This window comes from Solanum lycopersicum, chromosome 5 (assembly GCF_036512215.1).
Source record: "Solanum lycopersicum chromosome 5, SLM_r2.1".
Classification (NCBI taxonomy): Eukaryota; Viridiplantae; Streptophyta; class Magnoliopsida; order Solanales; family Solanaceae; genus Solanum; species Solanum lycopersicum.
This window is the reverse complement of record NC_090804.1, coordinates 1,512,314-1,529,211: the sequence shown is the minus strand read 5'-3', so window position 1 is coordinate 1,529,211 and position 16,898 is coordinate 1,512,314.

The following is a 16,898-nucleotide window of genomic DNA, read 5'->3' as shown; positions in this document are numbered from 1 at the left end:
CTAACTCCGGCCGTCGCACTAGCTCTAGCTGGATCATGGGAATAGAGGGTTCGATATATTATTGTGATTTTTCGAATATTGCATGCCTTTTGAATAAAGGCAAATTTGCATTTTGTCCCATGCAATGCATATCGTATCTAACACAAAATTAACAAAAAAACATTGAAACAAACATTATTATAAAAATAATAATAATAATAATTAAAGTTGTAGTGTTGGAGAATCCAATTCTTCTCTATGTCTGCGCCAATGGCTTCAATCTCAAGTTTAAAAAGCACAATAACACCTTAATTAACATGCCAAATTAATTAAAGATAAAACTTTAAACATGTAATACTAGAAATAAAGGTTTTTCCGATTGTGAATCGGTAAGAAAATGTATTATTATAAAATATGATTTTCTCATTTATTTTACATCAAATCAATTTATCAGAAAAATGTATGGTGAAAAACATATTCTCACTGAATTGACCGAAAATTTCTTGATCTTTTCATATGAAAACATTAATATTTTCTCTTCCGGTTCAATCAAAATATTTATGAAAATAACCCTCCTCCTTTATCGAGCTTGAAGTCTGAATAAGCTAAATACATTTTTTCTAATCCTAGGTCTATTTAGTCTAGAGAAAGTCTCTTTTCAAAAAAGAAAATGTGAAATAAGTCTTATTATATCACTTTTTGTGAAGATTTTAATTTTCAAAAATGATTTTTTTATAATTAATTGTTTCTTTTGATATTTTATAATATTTCATATACAGTGAATTGCTCTAAAGTCCGTCATAAATTAATTTGTATATTTTTCTTTTATACAAAATTTATTATTATTTTCCATATTCTGTTAATTTTCTTGACATCTAATTATTTCAATCTTTAACTTCATCCTATATGGTTTTGTTGGACAAAAAATGGTTCTTTATATATATTCTTTAAGTTAGAATTTATGTCTCATTAAATGATTATAAATCTGTTCTTTGGAATCATATTTTAGATGTCTTTATGATTATTGCAATTCACTAATCACAATAATTAAGCACAATAAAAGGGACATAAATATTCCCCAATCCTTAACAAGATTATCGAGAGAAAAATATTACTAATTACATGAAATAGGTATTATACTTCGAGTATAGTAAATTAGAATATATACTTCATGATGATACATGAAAGTTGAAAGTCGCAGAAATGAAGATGTTTAAATGGATTTGTGAGGGTACTAAAAGAGAGGGGATTAGAAATAATGAGGATATTAATTTGGGATAAGGTGGAAGTGATTTTCGTTGAGGATAATGTACAAGAAGCGAGACTGCTTCTGATATGACTTAGATATGTGCAGAGGAGAGGTATACATATGGCCATGTGCAGAGTTGTGATAGGTTGACTGGTTACGGATAGTTAACTAAGAGAGATATAGATTGATCAAGACAGGATGCAGTTTCAGGTTATCGAGCAACGACCTTAGATAAGAGGTTGAGGAGGACATAAATTAGGGTATACAATTATTAATAGGTAGTAGAACATTGTTATCCGACCATAGTAGTAATTGTAGTATTACTCGTGTAGTAATTTAAGATATTATTTATTATTACTTGTATTTCATATCAATTATCATATTATTTTGTTGTAGTTTGTTGTTTTATTACTATATGTTATTTCTTATATATTGATTACTTCTCTTTCTTGACCATTTAAGACTACTCCCCCCCTCCCCCCACCAGCCCACCCCATTCACCATACCTCTATATCGCCACAGTGTTTACCTAAATTAAGTGTATAAATATTTATTTAAAAATAGTTTACTTCATGCCAAACACACCCTAACGTGGAAATCTATTACTTGTATAAAAAGATGGTCATATTAAATATGCTAAGAATTAACAAGTTCAACTATTCCTTCGATGTTTTCTTTTAAAAAAATAACATTTATTCCTTCAATCGAGTTTGCATCAATAATTGTAGGACATGTATTCATTTTTATATTTCATGGACTTTAATATACTATTTTCTCAATTCTATATTAATTATCTATTTTTTTTTCTTTTACATCACTCTTATAAATAGTAAATAAAAAGTATATTTTACATTTTTTACTATTCTACTTCTTAAGAATTTTTTTAAAAATTTTAATTATAAGGATAGATAAAGAAAAAAACAATTAAATTTTATCAATTTGACAAGTAATTTGAATTAATTATTTATAATAAGATGAACAACTAATATCAAACTGGTTGACCGTATACTAAAAAAAATCTTTATCTTCTTTACTTGATTCGTACAAAACAACTTTAAGCATTGTCCCCTCCTCCAAAATTCGACTAGATTTTAAGGGCTTAAAAGCAAGAACAAATAACAAACATCTTTATTCTATGCTAATCTAAACCAATTATATTGTACTAGTAAGGAATATAATATAAATAGGCATTTTCATGCATATAACTAATCAAACACAATATAATTATGATTGTACAATTATGTAGATGAGATCAGATCCAAGGATATGGTTCTTTGAATTCCCCTTTAGTGATACTTGAATTTGACTTGAACTGTAGAAAACTTTTTGAAAGAGGAGGAAAGAGCGTAAACAAAATTACCCTGCGATGTTCATCCACAATGATTATATCATTGCCCATTATAATCTAGTGTAAAAAGAACTCCTGAATATACTTAGTCGGCATTTAAATTTTTTGAGGTTTTCAAATTCTTTTTGTGTATGTGGTTGGTTCGATGTAAAAAATTGAACGAGTTTTGTACATGCAAATCACGCTCCTAAAATAAACACTAGATATATGTATCTATCTATACGTATCAAATTTAGTTATATCAAATAGTGAACCCAAACCAAATTGGTGGCAAGCAGAAGCATGGAAAAACCATATCAACTTATTCTACAACTTTTACCTTAATGACATTATAGATGGACAGTGGGCTTAAATTGCAAGCCCAAATATGGCATTAAAAACTAAAAAAAAAGTTATATAAACAGTAGCAAATAAGTTCTTTAAAAAGAGCATATTCTACAACTATTTTTTTATTTTATGGAAAAAGTTTCAAAATTCCAACTAGTTTAAGAGAGAATTACTTATATACACTCTAATTTATAATATTGCGTATTTTATCATATTTTGGTGCGTTGAGATACATGTATCTCAAGATATAAGAGGTCAATTTTTTTTAGATACATTGTATTCAAGTGGATTAGCATGTATCTGAAATACATAACAAATCTCACTCACCTTTCTCCCCTATTAGTCGTTACTCTCCAGCATATTTGATATCCAAGATACATGCAAATAACACTAGATAATAGGCAAGCAATTAGTCCATCCACGGTCCCGCCTCTTTCAATGCAATATAGCTAAACAGATGGAAAAGAAGTCTAATTTTCACCTTTCTCGAATTCGCTTTTCGTGGTTACTCATAATCAAATTACAGAGTGAAACCTCTAGCGAAGGGATTCTAAATATGTTTTTTTTTAACTGTACCCCGTGAGCAACTTAACTAGAACATTGTGAAAAAAGGAAATGACGATTATCCGTACACTTTTCAAAAATAACAAAAGTATAGTCCAATGCCCCCAAAATGATAATATTTTACGATCTAAAGATCTCCACAGAGACGAATACAAAAACTATATATATAAATTCTTCTAACGCCATCAAATATTGAATTCAAATAGATAAAATAGAATTATCATCCACTAGACTAGTTCTTCATCCATGTTAACAACTTAGTAAAATTTGATAACAAGAGCATAGTCACTACTCACTAGCACTGGAAGTGACCATGTAGTCACAACTACTACACATGTAAGTTGCAAACACCTTAGCTTAGGATATCTCCAATTCAAACATCAAATTAAGTGTCAGCACTATTTTTGGTGAAATCAATTTCAAAGTATTGCACAAAATTTTACACTAAAAAAAAAGTATTAGCTCTCTTTATTATTATTATATTATTATTATTTCTTATTTTTTATTTTTTTTTATAAAATAATTTTTTTCTAAAACATTCACCACATATAATTCATATTAATTTCTTTTATAATAGTTTTTAATATAAAATTATTTTGAATCATAATTTGCTAAATAATATAAATTGCTAGCAAATATTATAGTTCATGAATTTTTTGTCTCAGAAATCTCGAAAAAAATAATCAAAATTTTTCATGGACTTTCGTTAAGACCTTAGTAATGAACGATTTCACCCCGCAGGGAAAACATGCGTATTAGAAGTTCAAAGGAGCCCCAAAGCAGGTAAGCCCCTAATTTTATCGATTTTCGTGTGCTACAGTCCATGGATTTTAGGTGATTTGGAATTTTGACACCTTTTTTTCTCAATTTTTTTGTAAACGTCCATTAAGACATTATCTATGGAGCTAGTTGACCCCGACGGCCAAAACAGTCCATTTTCAAGGTCAAACGAGCCTAGAATCAAGTATCCCATTTTACCTATTTTCATGTACTATAATCCATGGATTTTACCTATTTTCATGTGCTATAGCCCATGCATTTTTTTAATTTGGAAATCCTGAAACAAAGTGATCGAAATTTTCTATGGACGTCCGTTAAGACCTTAGAAATGAAACCAGTTCGTCCCGCGGGGAAAAATGATGCATTGCCAAGTTCAAACGAGCCACAAAGGAGGCAAAACCAAATATTATCAATTTTCGTGTGATATAACTCATGATTTTTTAATCTGGAAATCTCGAAATAAAATGGCCATACTTTTTCATAAACGTCCATTAAGACCTTAGAAATGGAACTAGTTTGTCTTAAGAGAAAAAATGCTTCATTTTAAGTTCAAACGAGCCCCAAAGAAGTTCAAAGGAGCCCCAAAGCAGGTAAGCCCCTAATTTTATCGATTTTCGTGTTCTACAGTCCATGGATTTTAGGTGATTTGGAATTTTGACACCTTTTTTTCTCAATTTTTTTGTAAACGTCCATTAAGACATTATCTATGGAGCTAGTTGACCCCGACGGCCAAAACAGCCCATTTTAAAGGTCAAACGAGCCTAGAATCAAGTATCCCATTTTACCTATTTTCATGTACTATAATCCATGGATTTTACCTATTTTCATGTGCTATAGCCCATGCATTTTTTTAATTTGGAAATCCTGAAACAAAGTGATCGAAATTTTCTATGGACGTCCGTTAAGACCTTAGAAATGAAACCAGTTCGTCCCGCGGGGAAAAATGATGCATTGACAAGTTCAAACGAGCCACAAAGGAGGCAAAACCAAATATTATCAATTTTCGTGTGATATAACTCATGATTTTTTAATCTGGAAATCTCGAAATAAAATGGCCATAATTTTTCATAAACGTCCATTAAGACCTTAGAAATGGAACTAGTTTGTCTTAAGAGAAAAAATGCTTCATTTTAAGTTCAAACGAGCCCCAAAGAAGTTCAAAGGAGCCCCAAAGCAGGTAAGCCCCTAATTTTATCGATTTTCGTGTGCTACAGTCCATGGATTTTAGGTGATTTGGAATTTTGACACCTTTTTTTCTCAATTTTTTTGTAAACGTCCATTAAGACATTATCTATGGAGCTAGTTGACCCCGACGGCCAAAACAGTCCATTTTCAAGGTCAAACGAGCCTAGAATCAAGTATCCCATTTTACCTATTTTCATGTACTATAATCCATGGATTTTACCTATTTTCATGTGCTATAGCCCATGTATTTTTTTAATTTGGAAATCCTGAAACAAAGTGATCGAAATTTTCTATGGACGTCCGTTAAGACCTTAGAAATGAAACCAGTTCGTCCCGCGGGGAAAAATGATGCATTGCCAAGTTCAAACGAGCCACAAAGGAGGCAAAACCAAATATTATCAATTTTCGTGTGATATAACTCATGATTTTTTAATCTGGAAATCTCGAAATAAAATGGCCATACTTTTTCATAAACGTCCATTAAGACCTTAGAAATGGAACTAGTTTGTCTTAAGAGAAAAAATGCTTCATTTTAAGTTCAAACGAGCCCCAAAGAAGTTCAAAGGAGCCCCAAAGCAGGTAAGCCCCTAATTTTATCGATTTTCGTGTTCTACAGTCCATGGATTTTAGGTGATTTGGAATTTTGACACCTTTTTTTCTCAATTTTTTTGTAAACGTCCATTAAGACATTATCTATGGAGCTAGTTGACCCCGACGGCCAAAACAGCCCATTTTAAAGGTCAAACGAGCCTAGAATCAAGTATCCCATTTTACCTATTTTCATGTACTATAATCCATGGATTTTACCTATTTTCATGTGCTATAGCCCATGCATTTTTTTAATTTGGAAATCCTGAAACAAAGTGATCGAAATTTTCTATGGACGTCCGTTAAGACCTTAGAAATGAAACCAGTTCGTCCCGCGGGGAAAAATGATGCATTGACAAGTTCAAACGAGCCACAAAGGAGGCAAAACCAAATATTATCAATTTTCGTGTGATATAACTCATGATTTTTTAATCTGGAAATCTCGAAATAAAATGGCCATAATTTTTCATAAACGTCCATTAAGACCTTAGAAATGGAACTAGTTTGTCTTAAGAGAAAAAATGCTTCATTTTAAGTTCAAACGAGCCCCAAAGAAGTTCAAAGGAGCCCCAAAGCAGGTAAGCCCCTAATTTTATCGATTTTCGTGTGCTACAGTCCATGGATTTTAGGTGATTTGGAATTTTGACACCTTTTTTTCTCAATTTTTTTGTAAACGTCCATTAAGACATTATCTATGGAGCTAGTTGACCCCGACGGCCAAAACAGTCCATTTTCAAGGTCAAACGAGCCTAGAATCAAGTATCCCATTTTACCTATTTTCATGTACTATAATCCATGGATTTTACCTATTTTCATGTGCTATAGCCCATGTATTTTTTTAATTTGGAAATCCTGAAACAAAGTGATCGAAATTTTCTATGGACGTCCGTTAAGACCTTAGAAATGAAACCAGTTCGTCCCGCGGGGAAAAATGATGCATTGCCAAGTTCAAACGAGCCACAAAGGAGGCAAAACCAAATATTATCAATTTTCGTGTGATATAACTCATGATTTTTTAATCTGGAAATCTCGAAATAAAATGGCCATAATTTTTCATAAACGTCCATTAAGACCTTAGAAATGGAACTAGTTTGTCTTAAGAGAAAAAATGCTTCATTTTAAGTTCAAACGAGCCCCAAAGAAGTTCAAAGGAGCCCCAAAGCAGGTAAGCCCCTAATTTTATCGATTTTCGTGTGCTACAGTCCATGGATTTTAGGTGATTTGGAATTTTGACACCTTTTTTTCTCAATTTTTTTGTAAACGTCCATTAAGACATTATCTATGGAGCTAGTTGACCCCGACGGCCAAAACAGCCCATTTTAAAGGTCAAACGAGCCTAGAATCAAGTATCCCATTTTACCTATTTTCATGTACTATAATCCATGGATTTTACCTATTTTCATGTGCTATAGCCCATGCATTTTTTTAATTTGGAAATCCTGAAACAAAGTGATCGAAATTTTCTATGGACGTCCGTTAAGACCTTAGAAATGAAACCAGTTCGTCCCGCGGGGAAAAATGATGCATTGCCAAGTTCAAACGAGCCACAAAGGAGGCAAAACCAAATATTATCAATTTTCGTGTGATATAACTCATGATTTTTTAATCTGGAAATCTCGAAATAAAATGGCCATAATTTTTCATAAACGTCCATTAAGACCTTAGAAATGGAACTAGTTTGTCTTAAGAGAAAAAATGCTTCATTTTAAGTTCAAACGAGCCCCAAAGAAGTTCAAAGGAGCCCCAAAGCAGGTAAGCCCCTAATTTTATCGATTTTCGTGTGCTACAGTCCATGGATTTTAGGTGATTTGGAATTTTGACACCTTTTTTTCTCAATTTTTTTGTAAACGTCCATTAAGACATTATCTATGGAGCTAGTTGACCCCGACGACCAAAACAGTCCATTTTCAAGGTCAAACGAGCCTAGAATCAAGTATCCCATTTTACCTATTTTCATGTACTATAATCCATGGATTTTACCTATTTTCATGTGCTATAGCCCATGTATTTTTTTAATTTGGAAATCCTGAAACAAAGTGATCGAAATTTTCTATGGACGTCCGTTAAGACCTTAGAAATGAAACCAGTTCGTCCCGCGGGGAAAAATGATGCATTGCCAAGTTCAAACGAGCCACAAAGGAGGCAAAACCAAATATTATCAATTTTCGTGTGATATAACTCATGATTTTTGATCTGGAAATCTCGAAATAAAATGGCCATAATTTTTCATAAACGTCCATTAAGACCTTAGAAATGGAACTAGTTTGTCTTAAGAGAAAAAATGCTTCATTTTAAGTTCAAACGAGCCCCAAAGAAGTTCAAAGGAGCCCCAAAGCAGGTAAGCCCCTAATTTTATCGATTTTCGTGTGCTACAGTCCATGGATTTTAGGTGATTTGGAATTTTGACACCTTTTTTTCTCAATTTTTTTGTAAACGTCCATTAAGACATTATCTATGGAGCTAGTTGACCCCGACGGCCAAAACAGCCCATTTTAAAGGTCAAACGAGCCTAGAATCAAGTATCCCATTTTACCTATTTTCATGTACTATAATCCATGGATTTTACCTATTTTCATGTGCTATAGCCCATGCATTTTTTTAATTTGGAAATCCTGAAACAAAGTGATCGAAATTTTCTATGGACGTCCGTTAAGACCTTAGAAATGAAACCAGTTCGTCCCGCGGGGAAAAATGATGCATTGCCAAGTTCAAACGAGCCACAAAGGAGGCAAAACCAAATATTATCAATTTTCGTGTGATATAACTCATGATTTTTTAATCTGGAAATCTCGAAATAAAATGGCCATAATTTTTCATAAACGTCCATTAAGACCTTAGAAATGGAACTAGTTTGTCTTAAGAGAAAAAATGCTTCATTTTAAGTTCAAACGAGCCCCAAAGAAGTTCAAAGGAGCCCCAAAGCAGGTAAGCCCCTAATTTTATCGATTTTCGTGTGCTATAGTCCATGGATTTTAGGTGATTTGGAATTTTGACACCTTTTTTTCTCAATTTTTTTGTAAACGTCCATTAAGACATTATCTATGGAGCTAGTTGACCCCGACGACCAAAACAGTCCATTTTCAAGGTCAAACGAGCCTAGAATCAAGTATCCCATTTTACCTATTTTCATGTACTATAATCCATGGATTTTACCTATTTTCATGTGCTATAGCCCATGTATTTTTTTAATTTGGAAATCCTGAAACAAAGTGATCGAAATTTTCTATGGACGTCCGTTAAGACCTTAGAAATGAAACCAGTTCGTCCCGCGGGGAAAAATGATGCATTGCCAAGTTCAAACGAGCCACAAAGGAGGCAAAACCAAATATTATCAATTTTCGTGTGATATAACTCATGATTTTTTAATCTGGAAATCTCGAAATAAAATGGCCATAATTTTTCATAAACGTCCATTAAGACCTTAGAAATGGAACTAGTTTGTCTTAAGAGAAAAAATGCTTCATTTTAAGTTCAAACGAGCCCCAAAGAAGTTCAAAGGAGCCCCAAAGCAGGTAAGCCCCTAATTTTATCGATTTTCGTGTTCTACCGTCCATGGATTTTAGGTGATTTGGAATTTTGACACCTTTTTTTCTCAATTTTTTTGTAAACGTCCATTAAGACATTATCTATGGAGCTAGTTGACCCCGACGGTCAAAACAGCCCATTTTCAAGGTCAAACGAGCCTAGAATCAAGTATCCCATTTTACCTATTTTCATGTACTATAATCCATGGATTTTACCTATTTTCATGTGCTATAGCCCATGCATTTTTTTAATTTGGAAATCCTGAAACAAAGTGATCGAAATTTTCTATGGACGTCCGTTAAGACCTTAGAAATGAAACCAGTTCGTCCCGCGGGGAAAAATGATGCATTGCCAAGTTCAAACGAGCCACAAAGGAGGCAAAACCAAATATTATCAATTTTCGTGTGATATAACTCATGATTTTTTAATCTGGAAATCTCGAAATAAAATGGCCATAATTTTTCATAAACGTCGATTAAGACCTTAGAAATGGAACTAGTTTGTCTTAAGAGAAAAAATGCTTCATTTTAAGTTCAAACGAGCCCAAAGAAGGCAAAGACAGATTTTACTGATTTTTCTGTAGAGCCCATGGAATCTTTTTATACAATAATTTCGAAAAAGAATGACAAAATTTTTTCATAGACGTCTGTTAAGACCTTAGAAATTCAATCAGTTCTCCCTTACGGGAAAAATAGTGCATTGTCAAGTTCAAACAAGCCTAAGCAAAGACAGATATTATCAAGTTTCATGTGTTATAGTCCAAAGATTTTTTTTAATCCGAAAATCCCAAAATAAGATGGTCAAGATTTCATGCACGTCTGCTAAGATCTTAGAAATGAAATTTGGTCGTCTTGCGGGAAAAAAAGGTGCATTTTCAATTTCAAACGAGCCCAAAAATATCAAAGGCAGTATCTACCGATTTTCGTATGCTATATAGCCTATGAGTTTTTTTTATCTGAAAATTCCGACACAAAATGACCAAAATTTTTCATGGACGTCCGTTAAGAAATTAGAAATGGAACTATTTCGTCCCGCGAGAAAAATTGTGCATTGTTAAAGCTCAAACGAGTTCCAAAGGAGACAAAGAAAAATTATACTGATTTTTGTGTGCTAAAGCCCGTGATTTTTTTGATCCGGAAATCACGAAATAAAATTTTTATAGACGTTCGTTAAGACTTTAGAAATGAATCAAGTTTGTCCCACGGGGAAAAAATGATGCATTTTCAAGTCAAAACGAGCCCAAAACAGACAAAGACAGATTTTACTCATTTTTATGCGCATAGCCCATGGAATTATTTTCATCCAAAAATTCTAAAACAAAATGACCAAAATTTTTCATGGACTTTCATTAAAACCTTAAAAAAGGAACCAGCTTGTTATGCGGGGAAAATTATTGCATTTTTCAAGTTCAAACGAGACCGAATGCATAATAAGATAAATTTTACCAATTTTCGTATGCTAGCACACGAAAATTATCAAAATGAGGGGTATGCTCGCTTTGGGGCTCGTTTGACCTTCCAAATGGGTCGGACAAGCCGTGATGGCCAACCGTATGCATAGACAAGGTCTTGACGGACGTTCACGAAAAAATTTGGCTTTTTTGACGTCGAAATCCGGATCACCCAAAAAATTGTGTGCTATAGCACACGAAAATCATCGAAATGAGGGGTATGCTCGCTTCGGGGCTCGTTTGACCATCCAAATGGGTCGGACAAGCTGTTATGGCCAACCGTATGCATAGACAAGGTCTTGACGGATGTCCACGAAAAAATTTGGCATTTTTGACGTCGGAATCCGGATAACCCAAAAAATCGTGTGCTATAGCACACGAAAATCGTCGAAATAAGGGGTATGCTCGCTTCGGGGCTCGTTTGACCTTCCAAATGGGTCGGACAAGCCGTGATGGCCAACCGTATGCATAGACAAGGTCTTCACGGACGTCCACGAAAATATTTAGCATTTTTTATGTCGGAATCCGAATCACCCAAAAAATCGTGTGATATAGCACACGAAAATCGTCGAAATGAGGGGTATGCTCGCTTCGGGGCTCGTTTGACCTTCCAAATGGGTCGGACAAGCAGTGATGGCCAACCGTATGCATAGAAAAGGTCTTGACGGACGTCCACGAAAAAATTTGGCATTTTTGACATCGGAATCCGGATCACCCAAAAAATGGTGTGCTATAGCACACGAAAATCGTCGAAATGAGGGGTATGCTCGCTTCGGGGCTCGTTTGACCTTCCAAATGGGTCGGACAAGTCGTGATGGCCAACCGTATGCATAGACAAGGTCTTGACGGACGTCCACGAAAAAATTTGGCATTTTTGACGTCAGAATCTGGATCACCCAAAAAATGGTGTGCAATAGACACGAAAATCGTCGAAATGAGGGGTATGCTCGCTTCGGGCCTCGTTTAACCTTCCAAATGGGTCATACAACCCGTGATGGCCAACCGTATGCATAGACAAGGTCTTGACGGACGTCCACGAAAAAATTTGGCATTTTTTACGTCGAAATCTGGATCACCCAAAAAATCGTGTGCTATAGCACACGAAAATCATCGAAATTAGGGGTATGCTCGCTTCGGGCCTCGTTTGACCTTCCAAATGGGTCAGACAAGCCGTGATGGCCAACCGTATGCATAGACAAGGTCTTGACGGACGTCCACAAAAAATGTTGGCATTTTTAACGTCGGAATTCGGATCACCCAAAAAATCGTGTGCTATAGCACACGAAAATCGTCGAAATGAGGGGTATGCTCGCTTCGGAGCTCGTTTGACCTTCCAAATTAGTCGGAAAAGCCGTGATGGCCAACCGTATGCATAGAAAAGGTCTTGAAGAACGTCCACGAAAACATTAAGCATTTTTGACGTCGGAATCCGGATCACCCAAAAAATCGTGTGCTATAGCACACGAATATCGTCAAAATGAAGGGTATGATCGCTTCGTGGCTCGTTTGACCTTCCAAATGGGTCGGACAAGCTGTGATGGCCAACCGTATGCATAGACAAGGTCTTGACGGACGTCCATGAAAAAATTTGGCATTTTTGACGTCGGAATCTGGATCACCCAAAAAATCATGTGCTATAGCACACGAAAATCGTCGAAATGAGGGGTATTCTCGCTTCGGGGCTCGTTTGACCTTCCAACTGGGTCGGACAAGCCGTGATGGCCAACCGTATGCATAGACAAAGTCTTGACGGATGTCCACAAAAAAATTTGGCATTTTTGACGTCCGAATTTGGATCACCCAAAAAATCATGTGCTATAGCACACAAAAATCGCTGAAATGAGGGGTATGCTCGCTTCGGGGCTCGTTTGACCTTCCAAATGGGTCGGACAAGCCGTGATGGCCAACCGTATGCATAAACATGGTCTTGACGAACGTCCATGAAAAAATTTGGCATTTTTCACGTCGGAATCCGGATCACCCAAAAAATCGTGTGCTATAGCACACGAAAATCGTCGAAATGAGGGGTATGCTCGTTTCGGGGCTCGTCTGACCTTCCAAATGGGTCGGACAAGCCTTGATGGCCAACCGTATGCATAATAAAGGTCTTGACGGATATACACGAAAAAATTTGGCATTTTTGACGTCGGAATCCGGATCACCCAAAAAATCGTGTGCTATTGCACACGAAAATCGTCGCAATAAGGGGTATTCTCGCTTCGGGGCTCGTTTGACCTTCCAAATGGGTCGGACAAGCCGTGATGGCCAACCATATGCATAGACAATGTCTTGACGGATGTCCACGAAAAAATTTAGCATTTTTAACGTTGGAATCCGGATCACCCAAAAAATCATGTGCTATAGCACACAAAAATCGTCGAAATGAGGGGTATGCTCATTTCGGGGCTCGTCTGACCTTCCAAATGGGTCGGACAAGCCGTGATGGCCAACCGTATGCATAGACAAGGTCTTGACGGACGTCCACGAAAAAATTTGGCATTTTTGACGTCGGAATCCAGATCACCCAAAAAATCGTGTGCTATAGCACACAAAAATCGTCGAAATGAGGGGTATGCTCGCTTCGAGGCTCGTTAAACCTTCCAAATGGGTCGGACAAGCCGTAATGGCCAACCGTATACATAGACAAGGTCTTGACGGACATTCACGATAAAATTTGGCATTTTTGACGTTAGAATCCGGATCACCCAAAAAATGGTGTGCTATAGCACACGAAAATCGTCGAAATGAAGGGTATGCTCGCTTCGGGGCTCGTTTGACCTTCCAAATGGGTCGGACAAACCGTGATGGCCAACCGTTTGCATAGACAACGTCTTTATGGAAGTCCACGAAAAAATTTGCCATTTTTGACATCGGAATCCGGATCACCCAAAAAATCATGTGCTATAGCACACGAAAATCGTCGAAATGAGGGGAATGCTCGCTTCGGGCCTCGTTTGACCTTTTAAATGGGTCAGACAAGCCGTGATGGCCAACCGTATGCATAGACAAGGTCTTGACGGACGTCCACGAAAAATGTTGGCATTTTTTACGTCAGAATCCGGATCACCCAAAAAATCGTGTGCTATAGCACACAAAAATCGTCGAAATGAGGGGTATGCTCGCTTCGGGGCTCGTTTGACCTTCCAAATGGGTCTGACAAGCCGTGATGGCCAACCGCATGCATAGAAAAGGTCTTGACGGACATTCACGATAAAATTTGGCATTTTTGACGTCGGAATCTGGATCACCCAAAAGATGGTGTGCTATAGCACACGAAAATCGTCGAAATGAGGGGTATGCTTGCTTCGGGGCTCGTTTGACCTTCCAAATGGGTCGGACAAACCGTGATGCCAACCGTTTGCATAGACAACGTCTTTATGGAAGTCCATGAAAAAATTTAGCATTTTTGACATCGAAATCCGGATCACCCAAAAAATCATGTGCTATAGCACACGAAAATCATCGAAATGAGGCGTATGCTCGCTTCGGAGCTCGTTTGACCTTCCAAATGGGTCGGACAAGCCGTGATGGCCAACCGTATGAATAGACAAGGTCTTGACGGACGTCCACGAAAACATTTGGCATTTTTGACATCAGAATCCGGATCAACCAATAAATGGTGTGCTATAGCACACGAAAATCGTCGAAATGAGGAGTATGCTCGCTTCGGGGCTCGTTTGACCTTCCAAATGGGTCAGACAAGCCGTGATGGCCAACCGTATGCATAGACAAGGTCTTGACGGACGTCCACGAAAAAATTTAGCATTTTTGACGTCAGAATCAGGATCACCCAAAAAATCGTGTGCTACAACACACGAAAATCATCGAAATAAGGGGTATGCTCGCTTCGGGGCTCGTTTGACCTTCCAAATGGGTCAGACAAGCCGTGATGGCCAACCGTATGCATAGACAAGGTCTTGACGGACGTCCACGAAAAAATTTAGCATTTTTGACGTCAGAATCAGGATCACCCAAAAAATCGTGTGCTATAACACACGAAAATCATCGAAATAAGGGGTATGCTGGCTTCGGGGCTCGTTTGACCTTCCAAATGGGTCGGACAAGTCGTGATGGACAACCGTATGCATAGACAAGGTCTTGACGGACGTCCACGAAAAAATTTGGCATTTTCGACATCGGAATCCACATCAACCAATAAATAGTGTGCTATAGCACACGAAAATCGTCGAAATGAGGGCTATGCTCGCTTCGGGGCTCGTTTGACCTTCCAAATGGGTCGGACAAGCTGTTGTGGCCAACCGTATGCATAGACAAGGTATTGACGGACGTCCACGAAAAAATTTGGCATTTTTGACGTCGGAATCTGGATCACCCAAAAAATCGTGTAGTATAGCACACAAAAATCGTCGAAATGAGGGGTATGCTTGCTTCGGGGCTTGTTTGACCTTCCAAATGGGTCGGACAAGCCGTGATGGCCAACCGTATGCATAGACAAGGTCTTGACGGACGTCCACGAAAAAATTTGACATTTTTGACGTCGGAATCCGAATCACCCAAAAAATCGTGTGCTATAGACACGAGAATCGTCAAAACGAGGGGTATGCTCGCTTCGGGGCTCGTTTGACCTTCCAAATGGGTCAGACAAGCCGTAATGGCCAAGCGTATGCATAGACAAGGTCTTGACGGAAGTCCACGAAAATATTTGGCATTTTTTATGTCGGAATCCGGATCACCCAAAAAATCGTGTGCTATAGCACACGAAAATCGTCGAAATGAGGGGTATGCTCGCTTCGGGGCTCGTTTGACCTTTCAAATGGGTCGGACAAGCCGTGATGGCCAACCGTATGCATAGACAAGGTCTTGACGGACGTCCACGAAAAAATTTGGCATTTTTGACGTCGGAATCCGGATCACCCGAAAAATCGTATGCTATAACACACGAAAATCGTCGAAATGAGGGGTATGCTCGCTTCGGGGCTCGTTTGACCTTCCTAATGGGTCGCACAAGTCGTGATGGACAACCCTTTGCATAGACAAGGTCTTGACGGACGTCCACGAAAAAATTAGGCTTTTTTGACGTCGTAATCAGATCACCCAAAGAATAGTGTGCTATTGCACACGAAAATCGTCGAAACGAGGGGTATGCTCGCTTCGGGGCTCGTTTGACCTTTCAAATGGGTCGGACAAGCCGTGATGGCCAACCGTATGCATAGACAAGGTCTTGACGAACGTCAATGAAAACATTAGGCATTTTTGACGTTGGAATTAGGATCACCCAAAGAATCGTGTGCTATAGCACAAGAAAATCATCGAGTTGAGGGGTATGCTCGCTTCGGGGCTCGTTTGACCTTCCAAATGGGTCGGACAAGCCGTGATGTCCAACCGTATGCATAGACAAGGTCTTGACGGACTTCCACGAAAAAAATTGGCATTTCTGAAGTCGGAATTAGAATCAACCAAAAAATGGTGTGCTATAGCACACAAAAAATCGTCGAAATGAGGGGTATGCTCGCTTCGGGGCTCGTTTGACATTTCTAATGGGTCGCACAAGCCGTGATGGACAACCCTTTGCATAGACAAGGTCTTGACGGACGTCCATGAAAAAATTAGGCATTTTTGACGTCTGAATTAGATCACCCAAAGAATAGTGTGCTATAGCACACGAAAATCATCGAAATGAGGGGTATGCTCGCTTCGGGGCTCAATTGACCTTCCAAATGGGTCGTACAAGCCGTGATATCCAACTGTATGCATAGACAAGGTCTTGACGGACTTCCACGAAAAAAATTGGCATTTTTAACGTCGGAATTAGAATCAACCAAAAAATGGTATGCTATAGCACACGAAAATCGTCGAAATGAGGGGTATGCTCGCTTCGGGGCTCGTTTGACCTTCCAAATAGGTCGGACAAGTCGTGATGGCCAACCGTATTCATAGACAAG